The sequence below is a fragment of the Hyperolius riggenbachi genome, chromosome 7 (assembly GCF_040937935.1).
Source record: "Hyperolius riggenbachi isolate aHypRig1 chromosome 7, aHypRig1.pri, whole genome shotgun sequence".
NCBI lineage: Eukaryota > Metazoa > Chordata > Amphibia > Anura > Hyperoliidae > Hyperolius > Hyperolius riggenbachi.
Window position 1 is genome coordinate 297,997,531 of NC_090652.1, and position 27,231 is coordinate 298,024,761.

The following is a 27,231-nucleotide window of genomic DNA, read 5'->3' on the forward strand; positions in this document are numbered from 1 at the left end:
TTTTACTCCCCCCTCCCTCAGTCCCAGAGCGAGCCAATCATAGCGATCGGCTGTCATAGGTTTCAGCCTATCACAGCCGAATGAAGAGCCTTATCCTTATCCGGGCGAAGAGCCGCTAGTGTGCCTGCGCAGGATTGCGGTAGGTAAATATTTACCTCGCCGCACTTTGGGGGGACACAGCTGGATTGCCGGGCCACCAGAGGACGTGGGAAGCCTCGATTGATCCAGGGGCTTCCCCCTCCCAAGGTAGGTATCCCCCAGCGGGATTTTTTTACATTACAGATCCATTTTATAGAAAAATGTTTCTTTGTTACAGCTTACAGAAGTCCTGCATCTGCTTCCTGCTGTCATGGAAGCAGGCATAGGGTTAACATCCTGCTTTACAAATTAGCTGCTCTGCCGAGGCAGCCAGCTGACACAGCTGAGAGACCAAATTACAGTTTACAGATGAGGGGGAATTAGACAGGCTAAACTCTCTAAATACACACAGGGTGCATTTCTCTCTGTTTTCCTTCTGTCCTGTGCAAGAGTTCAGGTCCCCTTTAAGCAAGTGGATCCTACATGCTACCCTATACAGTATAACTGTCTGAAGCCTGCAGAGACCTGGACGGGCTTCCCATCATGCTCTGACGCGGTGATAATTGATCTTTTGTTAATTTTTTACACCTTGCTCCCTTTGTTGTTATCTGCGGAGTAACACCTAGGAGACGATTATACATTCGCAGTCCGGGCCTCATTGATCGGCATGCTGCACGCCGCTTGTTTGTGTTATCGCCGCGGTCACATTGCTCAACTCAAAGGTACCCGTTCCCGTGAATTATTCAGGCCTCCGATAAATCCGCCGCGAGTCTTTCGCCTGTTAGCGTCTTTCATTTCACAAAGCAGAACAAACAGCTCCTGCCGTCCGGCTCCAGTTATTTTAAAAATAGTCACATAAAAGAACATTTTCTATGCATTATGCATTAAAAAAAAAGTTTTGTAAAGAGTTTTGCAAAATAAAGAGAGTCATGTAGTCTGCTCAGAAGAGGACAATGTGACCCCATTATGAAGAAGCCTACAGATGGGTACTTAGCAAGGATTTGGGGTTAAAGGACCACTGTCACAAAAAAAAATGTGCATTTTAAAGAGAACCCGAGGTGGGATTTACTTATGTTAGTGGGGCACAGAGGCTGGTTGTGCACAGTAACACCAGCCTCTGTTGCCCCATGCTGTGCCTCTAGGACCCCCCTGCGTGCCGCTATACCCCCCGCAGTGCTGGCGACACGCAGCGTGTCGCCAGCACAATGTTTACCTCTCGCCTGTCTGTTAGCGCCGCTCCCCCGCCTCCTCCGTATCGGCGCTACCCGCCTGCGTCCCTTCCCTCCCGCTGATTGAAGGGAAGGGACGCGGGCGGGTAGCGCCGATACGGAGGAGGCGGGGGAGCGGCGCTAACAGACAGGCGAGAGGTAAACATTGTGCTGGCGACACGCTGCGTGTCGCTAGCATTGCGGGGGGTATAGCGGCACGCAGGGGGGTCCTAGAGGCACAGCATGGGGCAACAGAGGCTGGTCTTAGTGTGCACAACCAGCCTCTGTGCCCCACTAACATAATTAAATCCCACCTCGGGTTCTCTTTAAATACACATCCATATAAGAAGTACGTTTCTCCAAGAGTAAAATGAGCCATTCGTGACTTTTCTCCTATGTTGCTGTCACTTACAGTAGGTAGTAGAAAGCTGACATTATTGATACATTTTTGACCAATCCATTTCTTCATGCAGGATTATCAGCATGGCCTTTATTCTTTATAAAGAAACAAAAAGTAATGCGTTGGCACTCAGAGGCAAACAAACGTAGAGAACCGAAACAGTATACTGCAGGAACAAAAAGACACAATGGAAAAGCTTGGCACTGCAGTGCTGACAGTGATTTAAAATTGCAAATGCACTAACATTCAATTCTTGTCAAAAAAGTTCATCTTATCATGCATTTATATTTATCAATGAAGATAATACTTATTGTGTGCAGAGTGGGGGGGATGTGTGATTGGCAGTGGGTGCCGTTTGGTTCACAGCCTAAAGACCTAGCCGTGCACCAGACGGCACACACTGCCAATCCCCCCCCACTCTGCACACGATAAGTATTATCTTCATTGCTATATGTCATTGCACAAGGCAAGCTTTTTTGACAAGAATTGAATGTAAGTGTATTTGCAATTAAATCCCTGTCAGCAGTGCCGAGCGAGCTTCTCCATTGTGTCTTTTTGTTGCATTCTTTATAAAGACGCTGCCTGAAAAGGACCTATACAAAGGTGCTCGCTGTACACTTTTTTGGCAGTTGGACTGAACTGTCATTCGTTAAGTGCTTTTGAAAATAAAGGAAACCTTGATTCCCCTATGAGGAAATGGGCTAGTCCAAAACCTGTCAGTTCTGTCAGATTTCTACTACCTCCTGTAAGTGACAGCAACATAGGAGAAAGGTAATTTATGGCTCTTTTTACTCTGGAAGAAACCTACGCCTTAATTCTACTCTATTTCACGATTTTCGTGATAGTGGTCCTGTAAAGTAGGATTTTCTGCTATAGCTTGGGTGGGAGAGGGAGGACAGGCCACAGATGGATATACTGTATATTATTTGCCCTATTAGGCCATCTTTCTTGGGCTGTCCCCACTTCCATGTGCAGAGCCCCCTTTCCATGTAAAGCACCCTCCCATTTACAGAAACCCGTTCCTGTACAACACCCCCCACACACACCATGTGCAACACCCTTCCTATACCCAGCACCTCCTTTACATAGGTAGACACCCCCACACCTTTGAACATTACTTCCCCTCTTCCATATGCAGCCTCCCATTTAAAGAGACTTTGAAGCGTACAAAAATTGCTATTTTTACTTGATAGTTCGCTTAAAGGGGTCTCAGTAGATGTAAACCGCCGCATCCCCGAGCCAAAACAAGGGCTTTATACCCCCCAAATCCTAGGGCAAAATCCCACTACTTTCTTAGTCGTGGACTTTGCTGCCCGGGGAGGCAGAGCTTTGAGCTGCAGCTCTGCCTCTACTGACGTCAATCTCCGTGCGGATCTCCGCCTCTCCCCGCCCCTCTCTGTGAAGGAAGACTGAGAGGGGCGGGGAGAGGCTGAGATCCTTGGCGATTGACATCAGTAGAGGCAGAGCTGCAGCTGAAAGCTCTGCCTCTTTCAGGAAGCACTGCCTAGATTGCTTTCGGTGATTTGGGGGGTTAAAGCCCTCGTTTTGGCTCGGGGATGCAGCGGTTTACCTCTACTGAGACTACTGAAGCGAACTGCCAGGTAAAAATAGCAATTTTTGTTCGCTTCAGTCTCTCTTTAAAAACTTGCTAATAATGACAGAAAACTCCAAAGGTGGGGCTTCTGTACTAGCAGGGCCGGATTTACCATAAGGCACTGTAGGCCCATGCCTACAGGCGCCTGATGATGTAAAGGCGGCTCACTCCCCTCCTATAGTGCATCCCTCCCTCTTTCTATATGCAGAGCACTAATGAGAGTGTAAATGAGAGGTTACTCACCCTGCTCTCTGCATTCCACTGACCAGATCTCCCTTCAGTCGGGGGCACCTCTAGCTAATCATTAATGAGGTACTTCTGGCTACTTAATACTAAGGGGCACCTGTAGCTACCTATGATGGACAAGGGAAGTAAGGGAGAAGTGACAGCTGGGCCAGCCAGCACACATACAGTACGAGTTGAGTGGGGTTTGTAGGTACATGGAGGGCGGAGTCTAGGATGCCAGGACATCTGTGCCTATAGGCTCCTGTGAGGTAAATCCAGGCCTGTGTGTACTAGTGATAGCCGTGTCTCAGAGAACTCATAGAGAAGCATGTGGTCAGTTAGGTCAAGTCAAGTGATAGATATGTGAGTCTCTGATTTGCTAGTCATGATCATGTGGTAAAGCAGGATGTGATCACAGCAAATCAGAGCTTTGCAAATCTATCAGCTGATCAAACAAATCACACGCTTCCCCATCAGTTCTCCTAGACATGAACATTACTATTCTGCACTGATTGCCCTGACTGTAGAAGAGGCTCCTGACCTTGTTCTTTAAAGCGGGATTGTCACCATACAAATAACATTACAACAGGAACTGGCCTGAGTGTATTAAGTGATAAAGATGCTAATCCTGCATTCAAGACTTGCAAAATGTTTTCTGCTGTTATGATTTGGAGTTATCACATACCTTAAGAGCACTGGCCCTTTAATAGCCATTGCCATTCAGTTGCATGCTGGGAGTTCTTTTTATCTATAATATATTCTTGCTCTTCCCTTTATTTCCCTGCCTAGCTGTCTAGCTGAAAAACGATCCTCTTCCCACTTGTGTTTACACGCAAGGCTGAGGTGACTCAGCGATTGGAGGAGAAAAGAAAAAAAAGTTAAGGGAAGAAATGACATCAGTATTTAGCCTCAAACTGTGGGCAAAATACATGGTTCCCACCAGGAACAGAATTCTCTTCATTAACTATATAAAATTCACTGATATCAAAATATGGACAGGACAATACATGTGTTATGTACGTAGATTTATTTATTTATTTATTGTATTTATAAAGCGCCAACATATTACGCAGCGCTGATCAAGTATTTATCTACTTATATATGTGTTTTTTCCCTGGCATAGTATGGCTAATCCTCCTGCTTTAAAAATGACTTACTAGGTGTCTGCTAACTGAGCCCTCTATAGTGACAGCACATGAAAAATTATGACGTTTAACTGCCGGGTAGGGCATGCTGGGAACTGTAGTCATTCAGCAGTCTGTATCCTGCAGATTCCCATAGCCTGGCTTAGTGTCTATTTATGTCTCCCAGTTTCCTCAATACTTTTCCAATAACTTCATAAATATAAAAAGGAGTAAGACGATACTGGGCGACCTGGGAAGCATGGAAGGGATCTTAATTATTCAGGTTACATTCAGAGACTTGCGTAACGCGAAATGTCATACCCATGATGCAATGCTAGAGGCTCCGGAAAAGTGTTCTCCATCCAGATCAGGCCTGGCCGTGGGCTCTTGTTATAGTGATGTCATCACTTCTATTCTAGGCTGATGACATCATCTTAGGCCCAGTGCACACTGAGCGGTTTTAGGTGCGATCCGCCTGTAAAAACGCTTGGCTAATGTATTTCAATGAGATGGTGCACACTGGCGGTTTGAGGTTTGTAGCAAACCGCAAACGTGCCCCCTGCAGCACGTTTGCGGTTTGCAGAAGCGTTTCTGCCTCAATGTAAAGTATAGGAAAAACGCAAACCGCTCTGGAAAACACTACATCAGAGCGGTTTTCCAGGCGTTTTTGTTACAGAAGCTGCTCAGTAACAGCTTTACTGTAACAATATTTGTAATCTGCTACACAAAAACTCTCCCTTAGGGTTAGGCACCACCAGGGGAGTCTTAGGGTTAGACACCACCAGGGGGGTCTTAGGGTTAGGCACCACCAGGGGGGTCTTAGGGTTAGGCACCACCGGGGGGGTCTTAGGGTTAGGCACCACCAGGGGAGCCTTAGGGTTAGGCACCACCAGGGGGGGTCTTAGGGTTGGGCACCACCAGTGGGGTCTTAGGTTTGGGCACCACCAGGGGAGTCTTAGAGTTAGACACCACCAGGGGGGTCTTAGGGTTGGGCACCACCAGGGGGGACTTAGGTTTGGGCACCACCAGGGGAGTCTTAGAGTTAGGCACCACCAGGGGGGTCTTAAGCAGGCCATACACTGGCTCGATTCACGGCCGTTTCGACAGCAGATCCGATCCTGGGATCGGATCTGCTGCCAATCGCTTGCGCTAAACGCACCCGCCGATCCGATTCCCTCCCGAAATCGGATCGGACCGTCGATCGCGCCGTGCGGGAAATTACCCTCGATCGCCCGGCGGTAGGAGCGCGTCGCTTGCGGCGTACGATTCGGGCCCGATCCGAGCATGTATACATTACCTGAAGCTGGCTCCGGGGTCCTCTTCTCCTCGCTGCACCGCATTTCCGCATGTCCCAGTGTACGCTTATACTTCCTGTGTCACTCCGGTGACCAGGAAGTTAAAATAGAGGGCGCTCTATTTGAACTTCCTGGTCACGGAGTAACACAGGAAGCGCCGGGATGGAGCAAGAACAGCGGTGCGGTGCAGTGCAGAGAAGACGCCCGGGAGCCAGCCTCAGGTAATGTATACGGGGGGGGGGGGGGGGCAGGCGGCAGGAGCAGCTGAACAGATTGTGATCGGTTTCAGGCTGAAATCGATTCACAATCTGTTTGCAGTAAAGGCAGCCATACGATCCCTATCTGATCAGATTCGATCAGATAGGGATCTGTCAGCTGGTCGATCTAATGGCACATCGACCAGTGTATGGCCACCTTTAGGGTTGGGCACCACTAGGGGGGACTTAGGGTTGGGCACCACCAGGGGGGTCTTAGGGTTGGGCACCACCAGGGGGGTCTTAGGGTTGGGCACCACCAGGGGAGTCTTAAGGTTGGGCACCACCAGGGGGGTCTTAGGGTTGGGCACCACCAGGGGAGTCTTAGGGTTGGGCACCACCAGGGGGGTCTTAGGTTTAGGCACCACCAGGGGAGTCTTAGGGTTGGGCACCACCAGGGGGGTCTTAGGGTTAGGCACCACCAGGGGGGTCTTAGGGTTAGGGATAGGTACAGGGAGGATTCTGTGTGAGAGTAGGGTTAGGTTTAGTTGTAGTAAAACGTTAGTAATATTTACTAATGTTTTACAACAGTTATTACGAATGTACTTATATTTTTTTTCATCGTTATAAACAATATTTTCAGATTTTATTACATGAAGAAACAATAAATGAAGGTTATTCACAATACTATACAATTATAACGATTGTTTAACAAACGTAATTATAAGTTTCACTTTTAAAACAGGGAAGATTATCGTTTTCGCAATTCGCGATCTCATAAACGTTATTAAATTTTTAATTTGTAAAACATTATTTGTAAACGAAATGCAACACAAGATTTTTCTAAATGCTATTACCGCTTATTGTTTACACCATGCGCCCTTTTCCCCCGACGCCCTTTTTTGCATGTACGCCTTTTGATGGGCACTGCTCACAAAAGGTCACTGTCACGCCGTGACTTTAATGGTCAGGTTAGTGGCTCGGCTGTCTTTCCTAGACCTCACCCTGCCCTAGATGGGTTTATAATCTAATTGTCCTGCACAGAACATATGCGGGGAACTACAGAACTGTACAATGACTCATTGGCATTTGCAAAGCTGAAAACAGCATTAATTATAGTCGTAGAGGTGTAACTGCGCCATTAAACCGTCTCATGCTGTCTGGCCCAGATTTACATCCCTCTGACAACTGATTATGTTGTACGAGAGATCGTTACGGCCGGGACTGTAAATTCTGCCCCCTCTGCCTCCTACGTTTCTGCCACACGGCATATAAACTCTGCAGGGTCTTAAACGCATATCACCGATAGGCTGTCTCCCAACGGCGACGAAGGCTGGTGAGGATCCGCGGCACGATGGAAATTCTTATAACGCATTTCCTGCATCCCTAAGGGTCCTGTTATACTGTATAGCTGTTGTCAGATATGAGGCTGGGTTCAGGGTTAGTTCACGCAAATCGCAATCGCGATTTTGCTGCAATTTGCGTTTCTGATTCCTGTTCAGAATAGAATGAGATTAACAACTCAATCGCCCCACAATGCTGCACACATAATTTGTGCCAATTGCTAACCCTGCAGTGAGAATAATTTCATAGGGATACATTAGTAACAGCGCTTTGCTGATCACCGGCAAGCAGCAAAGCGCTGAAAAGTGCCCCAGTGTGAAGCAGCCCTCACACATACAAGCCGTCCTGTCCAGATACATATAAAATCGGCGCGGGAGACTTGAGCGCAGGATACAGCCGCTATATGGCTGATCCTGCTGCTGCACAAGTTCCCGGCCATGTTAAATACTATCCCCCTCCAGGCCGCCATGGATGGTGGGGAATGAAATAATTTGGTTCTCAGCTATTGCTGAAAGCTGAATTATTGTGTTTTAAAAGTAACTTCAGTTCAGTATTCTGACAGCGCCGGAGTTACTTTGTGTGCGCTGCTATAGGCGTAATTCCTATTACAGCCTATGGTGGCGGCAGCTTTGCCCAAATCTACCTGCGCTGTCATTAAAGCGCTCATATTGTCAGTTTTTGACAGGTGGCATCAGTTTTGTATGTTTTCTATGGCTTGGTTCACACATATGCGATACTTCACACTATTTTGTCAGTTAGGCTTAGCAACTGCCATTCAGGAAAAGCTTTTGAAAACAAAGAAAACCCTGAGAATCCCACATGAAGAGGTGGACTAGTCCACAACTTGTCAGATCTGACAGATTTTAACTGCCTTTCTTTGCTGGAGTCGGTGTTATGAACTACAATGTAAATTACGAAGTTCCACGTAATTACACATAATTGCCAAATTACAGATCCTAATGAAGGTTACGAGTGAAATTACTTACGAATTTGCCAGATATTTTCCTGGAAATAAATATGGCAGCCTCAATATCCCTCTCACCTCGGGTTCCCTTTAAAGGAAACCTAAAGGCAAGAAAAAAAATGGATCAGTCCGTTTTTCAGATCGATCCCATCAATCTGAATGGATTGGTTAGCGGGTTTTTGGCCGTCAGTGGCAGATCGATCCCATCAATTGGATCGGTTAGCGGGTTTTCAGCCTTTAATGACCGATCAATGTAATAGAATCGGTTGGCAGATTTCTCTGCCATTAATGGGCATGACAGATTATTTAGGGCCCATTCACACTTACGCGACTAGCGGGCGCTTCCCGTAAATCGCGAAAGCACTAGTGCTTTGTTATCCTATGGCAGTGTTCTCACTGCCGCGATTAGCGCCGATCATGGGCATTTTGCGATTAGCGCCAATCGCAAACGCGTTACCTGCAGCATTCTCTGGGCGATTCAGCAGCGATCGCAGTACAGTGCTTATAAAGCACTGACCGCGATCGCTCTGAAATCGCAGAAGTGTGTAGTGATTTTTACTGCGCTAATCGCGGTAAAATCACTCAAGCAAAACGCGAGCGATAAGCGCTAGCATTTTGTGATTTCTAGTGTGATCGATTATGATCGATTACCGGCCGCAGTGATTGGAAACAATCGATTGTCCGCAGAGTTGTATCTTTGGCCACCTTTATAGTTGTTTAGAGGCTCATTTTCAATGTATTTTCATATTTAATTACAAAACTGCATGTGTAGTGACGCCGTATATCATATAAATTCGACTATGGCGGAGTGTCCCTTTAAGTATAAATAGACTAAGTGAAGACTTAATCCTCCTACATGAATATGCTTCTTTTCACGCTCGGAGCCTGGCAGCATCTGGGGCGCAGAATCATGCATATGCATGGGGGTCGGCTCTGACATCAGGAATCCTAATAAGCACTCAACTACATTCTTATTATTTTCACACTGTAATAAAAGCAAAAACAAACTGGTATTACATTGTGAATCACATGAATTAATCCCTGATGGAACAGGAAAACAAGGGGTGTCTCGTCCAGTGTGGTGTTTAACCGATTCCGGACTGTGTTGGTAGAAATCTACGTCCTGCAGGTGGCTGTGTGGCTCTGACAGGACGTAGATTTCACCTTCCCTGCCGCGTGCTACCGCCAATCTCGCCGCTCTGCACCCACCGCAATTCACTCATTCTGCCGTCTTATAGACGGCAGAGAAAGGGGCCTGCGGTGATGGGACAGCGTTGAGAGCGGCGGGTATGTGCAATGATTCGTCGGGAGACACGTTTTCTGGTATCAGTGGTCTCTGGTCCTTAAAGAAAACCTGTAACTATAAAAAGTTCCCCTGGGGGGTACTCACCTCGGGTGGGGGAAGCCTCAGGGTCCTATCGAGGCTTCCCCCGTCCTCCTGTGTCCCCCGGCGGTCTCGCTGTGCCCCTCCGAACAGTGAGGATGTAAAAATTTACCTTCCCAGCTCCAGCGCAGGCGCAGTATCGGCTCTCCGCTCGGAGATAGGCGGAACTAGCCATTCGCTGTCGGTCCGCAAGTCTCCTGCGCAGTAGAGCGGCCCGACAGAGATCGGCTATTTCTGTCTATTTCCGTGCTGAGAGCCGCAACAGCGCCACCCGCTGGAGCCAGGGAAGGTAAATATAGCAAGCCTTGTTAGGCTTGTCGAGCCAGGATTGCGGGACACTTCGGGGGAGCCAGTGCTGAATTGCCTGCAGCTACAAGGGATAGGGGAAGCCTTATTGGGACCCTGAGGCTTCCCCCAACCGAGGCGAGTATCCCCCAGGGGAACTTTTTTAAGTACAGGGTCTGTTTAAGAGGCCAGAGACTGCTGGTACGCAAAGGGTTAAAGACAACCAAGTAGGCTAATTTTGGCGCAGGGCTTTCACTTTTTTTCTCCTAAGTTTTTTCCTAGGAGATCAATTTCATCTTCTGACAGTTTAAAAGAACTTTTTGACTTGAACATGACCATCACTCTTATTGCGATCAAGTTAGTCTTTATTGTAATCTTAAAAACATAGTTCAGGTCAATAAACAGAGATTGTAGACTAAATACATCAAAGAAGCGACATTTCAGGAGGAGGGTCCTCCCTTTTTCAGACCTGTACAGCCTCTAATGGAATAACATAATGCTGAACTATAAATTGTCTGATTCCAAACAGGAACCAATCAGAACTCTCAGAGCAGCGATGGGCCAACTTATCAGGAAAGGGCTGACTGAGCACGTTCAGCCTTATTCAATCCTCAGCCAACCTGGAGTGAAAATACACTTATCCAGATGATTCATTGTATGTGTTTTCCTAATAGTAAATGAAACATAGAACAAGAGTCTTGTGTTTTTATGTTCAGTTTAAGGGCTTTAATTTAAGACTCCATTCTAAACAGCTGTCCTTGCAAATCTGCCTTGCTGAATGGAAAAACAAACAGATGTAATGATCCTCTGAACTTTCCATCAGAAGTCGACACCAATATTCAACCCTAAGCTGGAATTTTTTATTGACTCAAGTATAAGTCTACTCAGGAAAGATAATGGCTGCACTTGGGCTCAGGAGGGGTTAATGACTGCACTGCATACAGTATTGCAGCCTCAAACCCCTCCTGTCCCTTAAAAGGAATCATCAATCGTTTTATGTTACCTTTAGATATACTTACCTGGGGCTTCCTCCAGCCCCTTGCAGCCGACATGTCCCTTGCAGCATCTCCCCTTGCAGCCGATGGCCCGGGTTCCCCTCTGGCACAGAGGCCGACCTCGAGGTTGTCCTCTGCTGTGCACCAGTGCCGCTGTCAATCACTGGCACGTGGGCCCGGGCATTCTGCGCCTGTGCAGAACACTCGAGCCCATGTGCGAGTGATTAACAGCGATGCTCGTGCAGACACAGTAGAGGAGGTCGACCTCTGCACCGGCAGGGACCCGGTACCAGCAGCTGAGAGCCGACAATGCTGCGAGGAACATGTCGGCTGCAATGGGCTGGAGGAAGCCCCAGGTAAGTATATCTAAAGGTAGCATAAAATGCCCCCAAGTGCAGCAAATATTTACTCCCCTTCCTGCAGTCCTGTATTTCCCCCCTGCCCCTTTCCTTGTTAATTGCTGTGGCCAGGACTTTCACACCTGTGTTTTCCTGGCATTTCCTTTCCTTACAATATAACTTAGCACAGAGTATATTGCTGCTAATGGGAATGTCACTATTAGTACACACATTACTCAGTGTGCTCAGTGTTTCCCGTGACTCGTGTACAAGTCGACCCCTATACTTTCATGAAGTGAAACAGACCTAAACTTCTAGACTTATACTCGAGTATATACGTAGCTCTTTTGGCATCTGTTTACATCTCTGGAAACAACTGAATTTGACAAATTAATTTACATGGATAAAACCTTTTTTTTTTTACTTATGTTGTGATGCACTAGTCCATTTCATCATCGGGCATTTTCAGCATTACCTGCATTTTTACGCACGTAATCCTTGAAAAGGATCTATACAAAGATGCCGTCCAGCCTGCCTACTCCTTTGCATGCTGTTTTGTCAGTCGGACTGAGCAACTTCTGTTCAGTAAGTGCTTTTGTAATTCAATAAATATGTGGGAATTCTACATGATGAGATGGACTAGTCCAAAACCTGTCACATCTGTCAGCTTTTCACTACCTACCGTATTGCGACAGCCAGGGCCGGATTTACAAATCACATACACACATACACCATTGAACGCAGGCACACGCACACAAACTTGAACACGGGCACTCATACACCATTCAAAGCAGGCACACGCACACACAGTTGAACACAGACACACACACTATTGAACACAGGCACACATACACTATTGAACACAGGCACACGCACACACACACACACTTGAACACAGGCACAGGCACACGCACACACATAGGGCTTGATTCACAAAAGACTGCTAACACTTAGCACGCCCGTGCAAAGCTGCTTTGCACGTGATATCATGCGCGTAAAGCTTTACGTGCGCAAACTAATGACTTTGTGTGAAGTCAATAGTTTGCACGCATAAAGTTTTGCGTGCATTACATCACGTGCAAACCAGCTTAGCACGGGTGTGCTAAGCATATACTCTTATAGTCTAGCACACGAAGCATCATAGTTTTCACATGCAAAACGGACTTATCGCACATACGGCATAACGACGTGCGCTTGGTAACACGCACGCAAAATGGCTTGCAGGCACGTTTGCACGTGCAAAGCTTTTAGGCGTGATAACTCGGTTATCACTGTTTTGTGAATCAAACCCATTGACTTGAACACGCACACATACACTCCAACAGAGACAGAAATGCACACGTGCTAAGATAAAATCACACATTTTAATCATGTGCTTTGTTACTGAACTTTTATTCTTACTATTTAATACAAATATTTATGAAAAGAACTTGATTGGTGTCTGTAAGAGTTTTTTACAGTTCAAGCATTACAGAGGTGTTACACAGCGACATAGGGAAAAAAAGTAAATTTTAATTTATAGTGTATTTTACTCTGGGAGAAATCTACATTTTATATGTGTGTTTTTTAAATGTATCAGTTTTTCATGAAGTTACTCTTTAACCGACCTCCCTGGCGATATCCCTGAGTCAGGCTCGGAAAGGGAAAAAAGAAGTGGTAACCCCGAGCCAGACTTGGGGTAGCCGCCGGGAGGTTTATGCAGAGTGCAGCTGGCGAATCATCTCGCCATTCTCATTCTAATCCTTGGAGACTCTGGATCCCTCGGGTGAGATCACCGTTTCTCGTCATGACGGCAGACGACGATCTCAGTACAGGGTTACAGCGCCACATGGAGGATGGAGATAGAATTGCAGTGCTGGATCCCAGGGAGGTGTGTAAATGCTGGGCAGCTGCAGGCTCTCTGGGGTATGATTTTTTTTCCTGGTTTTAGGGTCTAAAAGCTTTGAAAAAATTGCACCGCTTTTAGATCCTAAAATACGGAAATAATCATACCGCCAGGGAGGTTAAAAAAATCCACTTGCCTCGTGCTTCCTCTAGCCCCTGGCGGCAGCCAACTTGTGCTGCAGCTCCGGTGGCTCCCCGGTCCCCTCTGGTGCAGATGCTGACCTCACCAGGTCGGCCTCTTCCTGCGCTCTAGTGTGCGTCTCACTGAGTCACACTGATGTCATCCGGGCTGTACTTTGCAGGTGCAGCCCTACTGTGCCTGCGCAGTACAGTCCTGATGACGTTAGCACGACTCTGAGAGCCGCTCGCACAGGCACAGTGGACATCTTGTGCCGGAGGGGACCCCGGGCCACCGGCGGTGAGCGGAGCTGCGGCGAGGGAACAGGACGGCTGGCAGGGGCTGGAGGAAGCCCCAGGCAAGTGGATTTTTTTCATTTTTAATTTTCTCGGATGTGTCCTTCAAAGAGGAACTGTCGCGAAAATCTTAAAATTTAAAACATACAAATAAGAAGTACATTTCTCCCAGAGTAAAATGAGTCATAAATGACTTTTCTCCTATGTTGCTGTCACTTACAGTGGGTAGTAGAAATGTGACATTACCGACAGGTTTTGGGTTAGTCCATCTCTTCATGGGGGATTCTCAGAACGGCCTTTATTCTTTATAAAGACATTCTCTGAAAAAGATTTATCCAATGATGCTGGCCAGCCTCCCTGCTCACTTTACACTTTTTTGGCAGTTGGATGAAGCAACTGCCATTCACTAAGTGCATTTTGAAAATAAAGAAATCCCTGTGAACCCCCCATGAGGAGATGGGCTAGTCCAAAACCTGTCGGTTCTGTCAGATTCCTACTACCTACTGTAAGTGACAGCAACATAGGAGAAAAGTAAGTTATAGCTCATTTTACTCTGGAAGAAACATACTTCTTAAATGTATATGTTTACATGTATTTTAACATTTTCACGACAGAGGTCCTTTAAGTAATTGCGTAAAGTAATTTTAGCCTGAAATACGTGACTAATCACTGCTGAATTCTGATGTCTGTTGACCATAAAGTACAGCAGCAGATCTGACTTCTGTTCTAATTTTTTTGTCTCTTTTACAGTATTTGAAGGATTCTCTGCTTCTCAGAGTTCTGCTATAAGAGAACTATCTAACAGTAAACTTCCTTCAAGCCGTCTCCTGGGAATGGATGTGCGATCATCAGTAGGAAGTAAGCAAAAATACATTTCCATAGAGCAAGGAATATATTTAGCATATTTCCCACACAGCATGATGATGTCACTGAGCGCAGACACAGCACAGCGCCGCCCAGTCATGCGGCGGCCTAGTATAGAGCCACCGGGGACCTGCTGCGATCAGACTGCGGAGCGAGTGGTCTGAGCAGGCAGAGACGAACAGTTTATTAATGATTGCCATCCTTCAAAGCACACATATTAGCAAATCATTATTATCTCTGTAGCAGGGGCGTAACTAGAAATCACTGGGCCCCAGGGACGTAACAATAGACCCTGCAAGGGATGCAGCTGCAGGGGGCCCCATGGAGGGAGAAGTTTATTTCCCTTGTCCTTAGAGACTAACAACTAAAGGCATAGAGAGAAAAAACTTTCTGTTCTCTGAACAATTGTTCTAATGACTGTATCTGCTCAGCCACTGATAAGGAATCATACAAAGTTTTGTAGACAGTCCCTATTCAGTGTTCAGCGGGATCAAAGGGGGGCCCCATACAAAGTTTCGCAGGGGGCCCCAGTGAGTTCTAGTTACGCCACTGCTGGGCCCCCCTGCAAAACTTTGGATGCCCCCCCTCGCTTTCTGCACATGTAAACCAAGAACCAATGTTACTCAGTTGGCTAGTGTACACTTGTATGTGACTTCCCCATGCAGATAGACACAGACAGCAGTGAAGCACTGGGAACATTTTCTCTATCAATTACATTAGCTTCTGTGATAAAACTTGCATGTTTTCACACATACAGACACATATGATGTGCAGAAAACGCATACAGAAAACCGGCAGACGAGTGTCTCCCAGCCTCAGCTTATTACACTCACTCTGTCCATCTCTGGTGGAGCAGAACTGGCTTTGCAGACTCCTCCACGATCACTACAATACACAGCACTTGGGGAGGAGTAGAGAGGTTGGGGGCTGGGCGATGTACACAAGAGCCTGCTACACACTGGATAGGGACTGTCTACAAGTATTTGTCTACAAAACTTTGTATGATTTGTTATCAGTGGCTGAGCAGATGCAGTCATGAGAACAATTGTGCAGAGAGTAGAAAGTTTTTTTTTCTCTTCATACCCTTAGTTGTCAGTCTCTCAGGACTGGGAAAAGAAACTTCTCCCTCCACGGGGCCTCCTGCGGCTTCTGGGCCTCCCTGCGGCTGCTTCCCTTGCAGGGTCTCTTGTTACGCTACTGCTCTGTAGTACCATAAACAGCCTATGCAGTGATAGGAGGGTCCTAAAAGGATCACTAAAGGCCCGTACTGCAGATGCAACCTCTGCACCTCTGTCTCAGCACCGCTGTCATGGTCCTAGAGCAGCAGGGACAGCCATACTATCCCAGGAAAAATCCACACATTTAAGTAGATGACTAACTACTAGTTCTACTTACATAACAGATGTATTGTACTGTCCACGTTTTGATTTCAGTGAATTTTATATCTTTCTAATATAAATGCGAACGTTTGGATGTTTGTTACTCGATCACGCAACAATGGCTGAGCGGATTTGAATAAAATTTGGCACACACATAGTACATTACCTGGTATAACATATAGGATACTTTTTATCCCCATAACCCAAAAGGGGGCGGAGACTAATACAAATTTCACTGGGAAAATGTAAACTGCAGCCATTCTTACACTGTTAATGGCAGGGTTCTCAAACTTTGCACAGTTGGTCACTGGGTGACTGGGATTAATATTCAGAACAGTGGGTGGAGCCTACAAAAGCCAATCAAAATTCACCTATTGATTTTCAAGGAATATTGAATTGCTGCCATTCTTGCACTGTTAATGGCACAAGCCTCAAACCTGGTACAGTTGGTCATTTGGTGACTGGGGTTTAAATTCAGAAAAGGGGGTGGAGCCACAGCCAATCAGATTTGTTTCATTTCAATGCAAATTATTGATGCCAAAGACCGCCAAGCTCACAAACTAGGTCATTGAGTAATTGTGCGGTAGGGTTAGAAAAAGTGGACTGAGCCAACACCAGTCAAATACATTCCCGGGCAACGCTGGGCCATCAGCTACTAGTAAATAAAGAGAATTCTGTTCCTGGCATTTTCCATCTTGATTCCCTCTGACTAAAACCAATGCTGATGTTCCTCCCTTACTTTTTTTGTCTCCTAGAAACTGCACTGTCATAGCTAGCTTTCTTTGTAAACACATGTGAGCACAGTATAGACCAGATTTTAGCAGTTCTTTGAACTGCCCTCTGCCAATCAGTGAGGAGCCGAAATGTGGGAGGGGAGATACCAAGCTTCCTTCTCTTCTGCAATGTACAATGAAGTTAAACAGAAGCCACAAGCAAAGTTAAATAGGCCAGATCAGAGGCCACCAGTGAATGTGAGACAGGAGGCCATCAGTGACGGTGACACAGGAGGCCACCAGTGGAGGTTAGACAGGAGGCCACCAGTGGAGGTGAGACAGGAGGCCACCAGTGGAGGTGAGACAGGAGGCCACCAGTGGAGGTGAGACAGGAGGCCACCAGTGGAGGTGAGACAGGAGGCCATCAGTGGAGGTGAGACAAGAGGCCACCAGTGGAGGTGAGACAGGAGGCCACCAGTGCAGGTGAGACAGGAGGCCACCAGTGCAGGTGAGACAGGAGGCCATCAGTGACGGTGACACAGGAGGCCACCAGTGGAGGTTAGACAGGAGGCCACCAGTGCAGGTGAGACAGGAGGCCACCAGTAGAGGTGAGACAGGAGGCCACCAGTGGAGGTGAGACAGGAGGCCACCAGTGGAGGTGAGACAGGAGGCCACCAGTTGAGGTGAGACAGGAGGCCACCAGTGGAGGTGAGACAGGAGGCCACCAGTGGAGGTGAGACAGGAGGCCACCAGTGCAGGTGAGACAGGAGGCCACCAGTGCAGGTGAGACAGGAGGCCACCAGTGCAGGTGAGACAGGAGGCCACCAGTGGAGGTGAGACAGGAGGCCACCAGTGGAGGTGAGACAGAAGGCCACCAGTGGAGGTGAGACCGGAGGCCACCAGTGGAGGTGAGACAGGAGGCCACCAGTGGAGGTGAGACAGGAGGCCACCAGTGCAGGTGAGACAGGAGGCCACCAGTGCAGGTGAGACAGGAGGCCATCAGTGACGGTGACACAGGAGGCCACCAGTGGAGGTTAGACAGGAGGCCACCAGTGCAGGTGAGACAGGAGGCCACCAGTAGAGGTGAGACAGGAGGCCACCAGTAGAGGTGAGACAGGAGGCCACCAGTAGAGGTGAGACAGGAGGCCACCAGTGGAGGTGAGACAGGAGGCCACCAGTGGAGGTGAGACAGGAGGCCACCAGTGCAGGTGAGACAGGAGGCCACCAGTGCAGGTGAGACAGGAGGCCACCAGTGGAGGTGAACAGGAGAGATCGGAGGCCACCAGTGAAGGTGAACAGGTGAGACAGGAGGCCACCGGTGAAGGTGAGGAGGTGAGACAGGAGGCCACCAGTGAAGGTGAGGAGGTGAGACAGGAGGCCACCAGTGCAGGTGAGGAGGTGAGACAGGAGGCCAGCAGCACAGGTGAACGGGTGAGACAGGATGTCACCTGAACAGGTGAGAGAGGAGGCTACCAGTGCAGGTGAGACAGGAGGCCACCAGTGCAGGTGAGACAGGAGGCCACCAGTGCAGGTGAGACAGGAGGCCACCAGTGCAGGTGAGACAGGAGGCCACCAGTGGAGGTGAGACAGGAGGCCACCAGTGGAGGTGAGACAGGAGGCCACCAGTGGAGGTGAGACAGGAGGCCACCAGTGGAGGTGAGACAGGAGGCCACCAGTGAAGGTGAGACAGGAGCCCACCAGTGCAGGTGAGACAGGAGGCCACCAGTGGAGGTGAACAGGTGAGATAGGAGGCCACCGGTGAAGGTGAGGAGGTGAGACAGGAGGCCACCAGTGAAGGTGAGGAGGTGAGACAGGAGGCCACCGGTGAAGGTGAGGAGGTGAGACAGGAGGCCACCAGTGAAGGTGAGGAGGTGAGACAGGAGGCCACCAGTGCAGGTGAGGAGGTGAGACAGGAGGCCAGCAGCGCAGGTGAACGGGTGAGACAGGATGTTACCAGAACAGGTGAGACAGGAGGCTACCAGTGGAGGTGAGACAGGAGGCCATCAGTGCAGGTGAGACAGTAGGCCACCAGTGCAGGTGAGACAGGAGGCCACCAGTGCAGGTGAGACAGGAGGCCACCAGTGCATGTGAGACAGGAGGCCACCAGTGCAGGTGAGACAGGAGGCCACCAGTGCAGGTGAGACAGGAGGCCACCAGTGCAGGTGAGACAGGAGGCCACCAGTGCAGGTGAGACAGGAGGCCACCAGTGCAGGTGAGACAGGAGGCCACCAGTGCAGGTGAGACAGGAGGCCACCAGTGGAGGTGAGACAGGAGGCCACCAGTGGAGGTGAGACATGAGGCCACCAGTGGAGGTGAACAGGTGAGATAGGAGGCCACCGATGAAGGTGAACAGGTGAGACAGGAGGCCACCGGTGAAGGTGAGGAGGTGAGACAGGAGGCCACCAATGAAGGTGAGGAGGTGAGACAGGAGGCCACCAGTGCAGGTGAGGAGGTGAGACAGGAGGCCAGCAGCGCAGGTGAACGGGTGAGACAGGATGTCACCAGAACAGGTGAGACAGGAGGCTACCAGTGGAGGTGAGACAGGAGGCCACCAGTGCAGGTGAGGAGGTGAGACAGGAGGCCACCAGTGCAGGTGAACAGGTGAGACAGGAGGTCACCAGTGAAGGTGAGGAGGTGAGACAGAAGGCCACCAGTGGAGGTGAGACAGGAGGCCACCAATGGAGGTGAGACAGGAGGCCACCAGTGCAGGTGAACAGGTGAGACAGGAGGCCACCAGTGAAGGTGAGGAGGGGAGACAGAAGGGCACCTGTGGAGGTGAGACAGGAGGCTACCAATGCAGGTGAGAAATGAGGCTAGCAGTGGAGGTGAGACAGGAGGCCACTAGTGCAGGTTAGACAGGAGGCCACCAGTGGAGGTTAGACAGGAGGCCACCAGTGGAGGTGAGACAGGAGGCCACCAGTGGAGGTGAGACAGGAGGCCACCAGTGGAGGTGAGACAGGAGGCCACCAGTGGAGGTGAGACAGGAGGCCACCAGTGGAGGTGAGACAGGAGGCCACCAGTGGAGGTGAGACAGGAGGCCACCAGTGCAGGTGAGACAGGAGGCCACCAGTGCAGGTGAGACAGGAGGCCACCAGTGCAGGTGAGACAGGAGGCCACCAGTGCAGGTGAGACAGGAGGCCACCAGTGCAGGTGAGACAGGAGGCCACCAGTGCAGGTGAGACAGGAGGCCACCAGTGGAGGTGAGACAGGAGGCCACCAGTGGAGGTGAGACAGGAGGCCACCAGTGGAGGTGAGACAGGAGGCCACCAGTGGAGGTGAGACAGGAGGCCACCAGTGCAGGTGAGACAGGAGGCCACCAGTGCAGGTGAGACAGGAGGCCACCAGTGCAGGTGAGACAGGAGGCCACCAGTGGAGGTTAGACAGGAGGCCACCAGTGCAGGTGAGACAGGAGGCCACCAGTGCAGGTGAGACAGGAGGCCACCAGTAGAGGTGAGACAGGAGGCCACCAGTAGAGGTGAGACAGGAGGCCACCAGTGGAGGTGAGACAGGAGGCCACCAGTGGAGGTGAGACAGGAGGCCACCAGTGGAGGTGAGACAGGAGGCCACCAGTGCAGGTGAGACAGGAGGCCACCAGTGCAGGTGAGACAGGAGGCCACCAGTGGAGGTGAACAGGAGAGATCGGAGGCCACCAGTGAAGGTGAACAGGTGAGACAGGAGGCCACCGGTGAAGGTGAGGAGGTGAGACAGGAGGCCACCAGTGAAGGTGAGGAGGTGAGACAGGAGGCCACCAGTGCAGGTGAGGAGGTGAGACAGGAGGCCAGCAGCGCAGGTGAACGGGTGAGACAGGATGTCACCTGAACAGGTGAGAGAGGAGGCTACCAGTGCAGGTGAGACAGGAGGCCACCAGTGCAGGTGAGACAGGAGGCCACCAGTGCAGGTGAGACAGGAGGCCACCAGTGCAGGTGAGACAGGAGGCCACCAGTGCAGGTGAGACAGGAGGCCACCAGTGCAGGTGAGACAGGAGGCCACCAGTGCAGGTGAGACAGGAGGCCACCAGTGGAGGTGAGACAGGAGGCCACCAGTGCAGGTGAGACAGGAGGCCACCAGTGGAGGTGAGACAGGAGGCCACCAGTGGAGGTGAGACAGGAGGCCACCAGTGCAGGTGAGACAGGAGGCCACCAGTGCAGGTGAGACAGGAGGCCATCAGTGACGGTGACACAGGAGGCCACCAGTGGAGGTTAGACAGGAGGCCACCAGTGCAGGTGAGACAGGAGGCCACCAGTAGAGGTGAGACAGGAGGCCACCAGTAGAGGTGAGACAGGGGGGCACCAGTGGAGGTGAGACAGGAGGCCACCAGTGGAGGTGAGACAGGAGGCCACCAGTGGAGGTGAGACAGGAGGCCACCAGTGGAGGTGAGACAGGAGGCCACCAGTGAAGGTGAGACAGGAGCCCACCAGTGTAGGTGAGACAGGAGGCCACCAGTGGAGGTGAACAGGTGAGATAGGAGGCCACCGGTGAAGGTGAGGAGGTGAGACAGGAGGCCACCAGTGAAGGTGAGGAGGTGAGACAGGAGGCCACCGGTGAAGGTGAGGAGGTGAGACAGGAGGCCACCAGTGAAGGTGAGGAGGTGAGACAGGAGGCCACCAGTGCAGGTGAGGAGGTGAGACAGGAGGCCAGCAGCGCAGGTGAACGGGTGAGACAGGATGTTACCAGAACAGGTGAGACAGGAGGCTACCAGTGGAGGTGAGACAGGAGGCCACCAGTGCAGGTGAGACAGGAGGCCACCAGTGCAGGTGAGACAGGAGGCCACCAGTGCAGGTGAACAGGAGGCCACCAGTGCAGGTGAGACAGGAGGCCACCAGTGCAGGTGAGACAGGAGGCCACCAGTGCAGGTGAGACAGGAGGCCACCAGTGCAGGTGAGACAGGAGGCCACCAGTGGAGGTGAGACAGGAGGCCACCAGTGGAGGTGAGACATGAGGCCACCAGTGGAGGTGAACAGGTGAGATAGGAGGCCACCGATGAAGGTGAACAGGTGAGACAGGAGGCCACCGGTGAAGGTGAGGAGGTGAGACAGGAGGCCACCAATGAAGGTGAGGAGGTGAGACAGGAGGCCACCAGTGCAGGTGAGGAGGTGAGACAGGAGGCCAGCAGCGCAGGTGAACGGGTGAGACAGGATGTCACCAGAACAGGTGAGACAGGAGGCTACCAGTGGAGGTGAGACAGGAGGCCACCAGTGCAGGTGAGGAGGTGAGACAGGAGGCCACCAGTGCAGGTGAACAGGTGAGACAGGAGGTCACCAGTGAAGGTGAGGAGGTGAGACAGAAGGCCACCAGTGGAGGTGAGACAGGAGGCCACCAATGGAGGTGAGACAGGAGGCCACCAATGGAGGTGAAACAGGAGGCCACCAATGGAGGTGAGACAGGAGGCCACCAGTGCAGGTGAACAGGTGAGACAGGAGGCCACCAGTGAAGGTGAGGAGGGGAGACAGAAGGGCACCTGTGGAGGTGAGACAGGAGGCTACCAATGCAGGTGAGAAATGAGGCTAGCAGTGGAGGTGAGACAGGAGGCCACTAGTGCAGGTTAGACAGGAGGCCACCAGTGGAGGTTAGACAGGAGGCCACCAGTGGAGGTTAGACAGGAGGCCACCAGTGGAGGTTAGACAGGAGGCCACCAGTGGAGGTTAGACAGGAGGCCACCAGTGGAAGTGAGACAGGAGGTCACCAGTGCAGGTGAGACAGGAGGCCACCAGTGGAGGTGAGACAGGAGGCCACTAATGCAGGTTAGACAGGAGGCCACCAGTGGAGGTTAGACAGGAGGCCACCAGTACAGGTGAGACAGGAGGTCACCAGTGGAGGTGAGACAGGAGGCCACCAGTGGAGGTGAGACAGGAGGCCACCAGTGGAGGTGAGACGGGAGGCCACCAGTGGAGGTGAGACAGGAGGCCACCAGTGGAGGTGAGACAGGAGGCCACCAGTGGAGGTGAGACAGGAGGCCACCAGTGCAGGTGAGACAGGAGGCCACCAGTGGAGGTGAACAGGTGAGATAGAAGGCCACCGGTGAAGGTGAACAGGTGAGACAGGAGGCCACCAGTGAAGGTGAGGAGGTGAGACAGGAGGCCACCAGTGCAGGTGAGGAGGTGAGACAGGAGGCCAGCAGCGCAGGTGAACGGGTGAGACGGGATGTCACCAGAACAGGTGAGACAGGAGGCTACCAGTGGAGGTGAGACAGGAGGCCACCAGTGCAGGTGAGGAGGTGAGACAGAAGGCCACCAGTGCAGGTGAACAGGTGAGACAGGAGGTCACCAGTGAAGGTGAGGAGGTGAGACAGAAGGCCACCAGTGGAGGTGAGACAGGAGGCCACCAATGGAGGTGAGACAGGAGGCCACCAATGGAGGTGAGACAGGAGGCCACCAATGGAGGTGAGACAGGAGGCCACCAGTGCAGGTAAGGAGGTGAGACAGGAGGCTAGCAGCGCAGGTGAACAGGTGAGACAGGATGTCACCAGAACAGGTGAGACAGGAGGCCACCAGCGGAGGTGAGACAGGAGGCCACCAGTGCAGGTGAACAGGTGAGACAGGAGGCCACCAGTGAAGGTGAGGAGGGGAAACAGAAGGGCACCTGTGGAGGTGAGACAGGAGGCTACCAATGCAGGTGAGAAATGAGGCTAGCAGTGGAGGTGAGACAGGAGGCCACTAGTGCAGGTTAGACAGGAGGCCACCAGTGGAGGTTAGACAGGAGGCCACCAGTGCAGGTTAGACAGGAGGCCACCAGTGGAGGTTAGACAGGAGGCCACCAGTGGAGGTTAGACAGGAGGCCACCAGTGGAGGTTAGACAGGAGGCCACCAGTGGAGGTTAGACAGGAGGCCACCAGTGGAGGTTAGACAGGAGGTCACCAGTGCAGGTGAGACAGGAGGCCACCAGTGGAGGTGAGACAGGAGGCCACCAGTGGAGGTGAGACAGGAGGCCACCAGTGGAGGTGAGACAGGAGGCCACCAGTGGAGGTGAGACAGGAGGCCACCAGTGGAGGTGAGACAGGAGGCCACCAGTGGAGGTGAGACAGGAGGCCACCAGTGCAGGTGAGACAGGAGGCCACCAGTGCAGGTGAGACAGGAGGCCACCAGTGCAGGTGAGACAGGAGGCCACCAGTGCAGGTGAGACAGGAGGCCACCAGTGCAGGTGAGACAGGAGGCCACCAGTGCAGGTGAGACAGGAGGCCACCAGTGCAGGTGAGACAGGAGGCCACCAGTGGAGGTGAGACAGGAGGCCACCAGTGGAGGTGAGACAGGAGGCCACCAGTGGAGGTGAGACAGGAGGCCACCAGTGGAGGTGAGACAGGAGGCCACCAGTGGAGGTGAGACAGGAGGCCACCAGTGCAGGTGAGACAGGAGGCCACCAGTGCAGGTGAGACAGGAGGCCACCAGTGCAGGTGAGACAGGAGGCCACCAGTGGAGGTTAGACAGGAGGCCACCAGTGCAGGTGAGACAGGAGGCCACCAGTGCAGGTGAGACAGGAGGCCACCAGTAGAGGTGAGACAGGAGGCCACCAGTAGAGGTGAGACAGGAGGCCACCAGTGGAGGTGAGACAGGAGGCCACCAGTGGAGGTGAGACAGGAGGCCACCAGTGCAGGTGAGACAGGAGGCCACCAGTGCAGGTGAGACAGGAGGCCACCAGTGGAGGTGAACAGGAGAGATCGGAGGCCACCAGTGAAGGTGAACAGGTGAGACAGGAGGCCACCAGTGAAGGTGAGGAGGTGAGACAGGAGGCCACCAGTGCAGGTGAGGAGGTGAGACAGGAGGCCAGCAGCGCAGGTGAACGGGTGAGACAGGATGTCACCTGAACAGGTGAGAGAGGAGGCTACCAGTGCAGGTGAGACAGGAGGCCACCAGTGCAGGTGAGACAGGAGGCCACCAGTGCAGGTGAGACAGGAGGCCACCAGTGCAGGTGAGACAGGAGGCCACCAGTGCAGGTGAGACAGGAGGCCACCAGTGCAGGTGAGACAGGAGGCCACCAGTGCAGGTGAGACAGGAGGCCACCAGTGGAGGTGAGACAGGAGGCCACCAGTGCAGGTGAGACAGGAGGCCACCAGTGGAGGTGAGACAGGAGGCCACCAGTGGAGGTGAGACAGGAGGCCACCAGTGCAGGTGAGACAGGAGGCCACCAGTGCAGGTGAGACAGGAGGCCATCAGTGACGGTGACACAGGAGGCCACCAGTGGAGGTTAGACAGGAGGCCACCAGTGCAGGTGAGACAGGAGGCCACCAGTAGAGGTGAGACAGGAGGCCACCAGTAGAGGTGAGACAGGGGGGCACCAGTAGAGGTGAGACAGGAGGCCACCAGTGGAGGTGAGACAGGAGGCCACCAGTGGAGGTGAGACAGGAGGCCACCAGTGGAGGTGAGACAGGAGGCCACCAGTGAAGGTGAGACAGGAGCCCACCAGTGCAGGTGAGACAGGAGGCCACCAGTGGAGGTGAACAGGTGAGATAGGAGGCCACCGGTGAAGGTGAGGAGGTGAGACAGGAGGCCACCAGTGAAGGTGAGGAGGTGAGACAGGAGGCCACCGGTGAAGGTGAGGAGGTGAGACAGGAGGCCACCAGTGAAGGTGAGGAGGTGAGACAGGAGGCCACCAGTGCAGGTGAGGAGGTGAGACAGGAGGCCAGCAGCGCAGGTGAACGGGTGAGACAGGATGTTACCAGAACAGGTGAGACAGGAGGCTACCAGTGGAGGTGAGACAGGAGGCCACCAGTGCAGGTGAGACAGGAGGCCACCAGTGCAGGTGAGACAGGAGGCCACCAGTGCAGGTGAACAGGAGGCCACCAGTGCAGGTGAGACAGGAGGCCACCAGTGCAGGTGAGACAGGAGGCCACCAGTGCAGGTGAGACAGGAGGCCACCAGTGCAGGTGAGACAGGAGGCCACCAGTGCAGGTGAGACAGGAGGCCACCAGTGCAGGTGAGACAGGAGGCCACCAGTGGAGGTGAGACAGGAGGCCACCAGTGGAGGTGAGACATGAGGCCACCAGTGGAGGTGAACAGGTGAGATAGGAGGCCACCGATGAAGGTGAACAGGTGAGACAGGAGGCCACCGGTGAAGGTGAGGAGGTGAGACAGGAGGCCACCAATGAAGGTGAGGAGGTGAGACAGGAGGCCACCAGTGCAGGTGAGGAGGTGAGACAGGAGGCCAGCAGCGCAGGTGAACGGGTGAGACAGGATGTCACCAGAACAGGTGAGACAGGAGGCTACCAGTGGAGGTGAGACAGGAGGCCACCAGTGCAGGTGAGGAGGTGAGACAGGAGGCCACCAGTGCAGGTGAACAGGTGAGACAGGAGGTCACCAGTGAAGGTGAGGAGGTGAGACAGAAGGCCACCAGTGGAGGTGAGACAGGAGGCCACCAATGGAGGTGAGACAGGAGGCCACCAATGGAGGTGAAACAGGAGGCCACCAATGGAGGTGAGACAGGAGGCCACCAGTGCAGGTGAACAGGTGAGACAGGAGGCCACCAGTGAAGGTGAGGAGGGGAGACAGAAGGGCACCTGTGGAGGTGAGACAGGAGGCTACCAATGCAGGTGAGAAATGAGGCTAGCAGTGGAGGTGAGACAGGAGGCCACTAGTGCAGGTTAGACAGGAGGCCACCAGTGGAGGTTAGACAGGAGGCCACCAGTGGAGGTTAGACAGGAGGCCACCAGTGGAGGTTAGACAGGAGGCCACCAGTGGAGGTTAGACAGGAGGCCACCAGTGGAGGTTAGACAGGAGGCCACCAGTGGAAGTGAGACAGGAGGTCACCAGTGCAGGTGAGACAGGAGGCCACCAGTGGAGGTGAGACAGGAGGCCACTAATGCAGGTGAGACAGGAGGCCACCAGTACAGGTGAGACAGGAGGTCACCAGTGGAGGTGAGACAGGAGGCCACCAGTGGAGGTGAGACAGGAGGCCACCAGTGGAGGTGAGACGGGAGGCCACCAGTGGAGGTGAGACAGGAGGCCACCAGTGGAGGTGAGACAGGAGGCCACCAGTGGAGGTGAGACAGGAGGCCACCAGTGGAGGTGAGACAGGAGGCCACCAGTGCAGGTGAGACAGGAGGCCACCAGTGGAGGTGAACAGGTGAGATAGAAGGCCACCGGTGAAGGTGAACAGGTGAGACAGGAGGCCACCGGTGAAGGTGAGGAGGTGAGACAGGAGGCCACCAGTGCAGGTGAGGAGGTGAGACAGGAGGCCACCAGTGCAGGTGAGGAGGTGAGACAGGAGGCCAGCAGCGCAGGTGAACGGGTGAGACGGGATGTCACCAGAACAGGTGAGACAGGAGGCTACCAGTGGAGGTGAGACAGGAGGCCACCAGTGCAGGTGAGGAGGTGAGACAGAAGGCCACCAGTGCAGGTGAACAGGTGAGACAGGAGGTCACCAGTGAAGGTGAGGAGGTGAGACAGAAGGCCACCAGTGGAGGTGAGACAGGAGGCCACCAATGGAGGTGAGACAGGAGGCCACCAATGGAGGTGAGACAGGAGGCCACCAATGGAGGTGAGACAGGAGGCCACCAGTGCAGGTAAGGAGGTGAGACAGGAGGCTAGCAGCGCAGGTGAACAGGTGAGACAGGATGTCA

General features: G+C 52.2%; 1 protein-coding gene and 1 long non-coding RNA gene across 6 annotated transcripts in view; one reads left to right on the forward strand and one right to left on the reverse strand.

Annotated features, from left to right (window-relative positions):
• The window catches only part of SPEG (striated muscle enriched protein kinase), a 369,258-nt gene that overhangs the window by 293,777 nt on the left and 48,250 nt on the right, over window positions 1–27,231 (reverse strand). The window lies entirely within an intron of this gene.
• Window positions 1–27,231, forward strand: part of LOC137525158 (uncharacterized) — a 152,728-nt gene that overhangs the window by 38,968 nt on the left and 86,529 nt on the right. For both annotated transcript variants that reach the window (XR_011022878.1, XR_011022877.1), the window contains exon 2: window positions 14,477–14,584. This is a non-coding gene — a long non-coding RNA (uncharacterized lncRNA). The remainder of the gene's footprint in view (window positions 1–14,476; window positions 14,585–27,231) is intronic.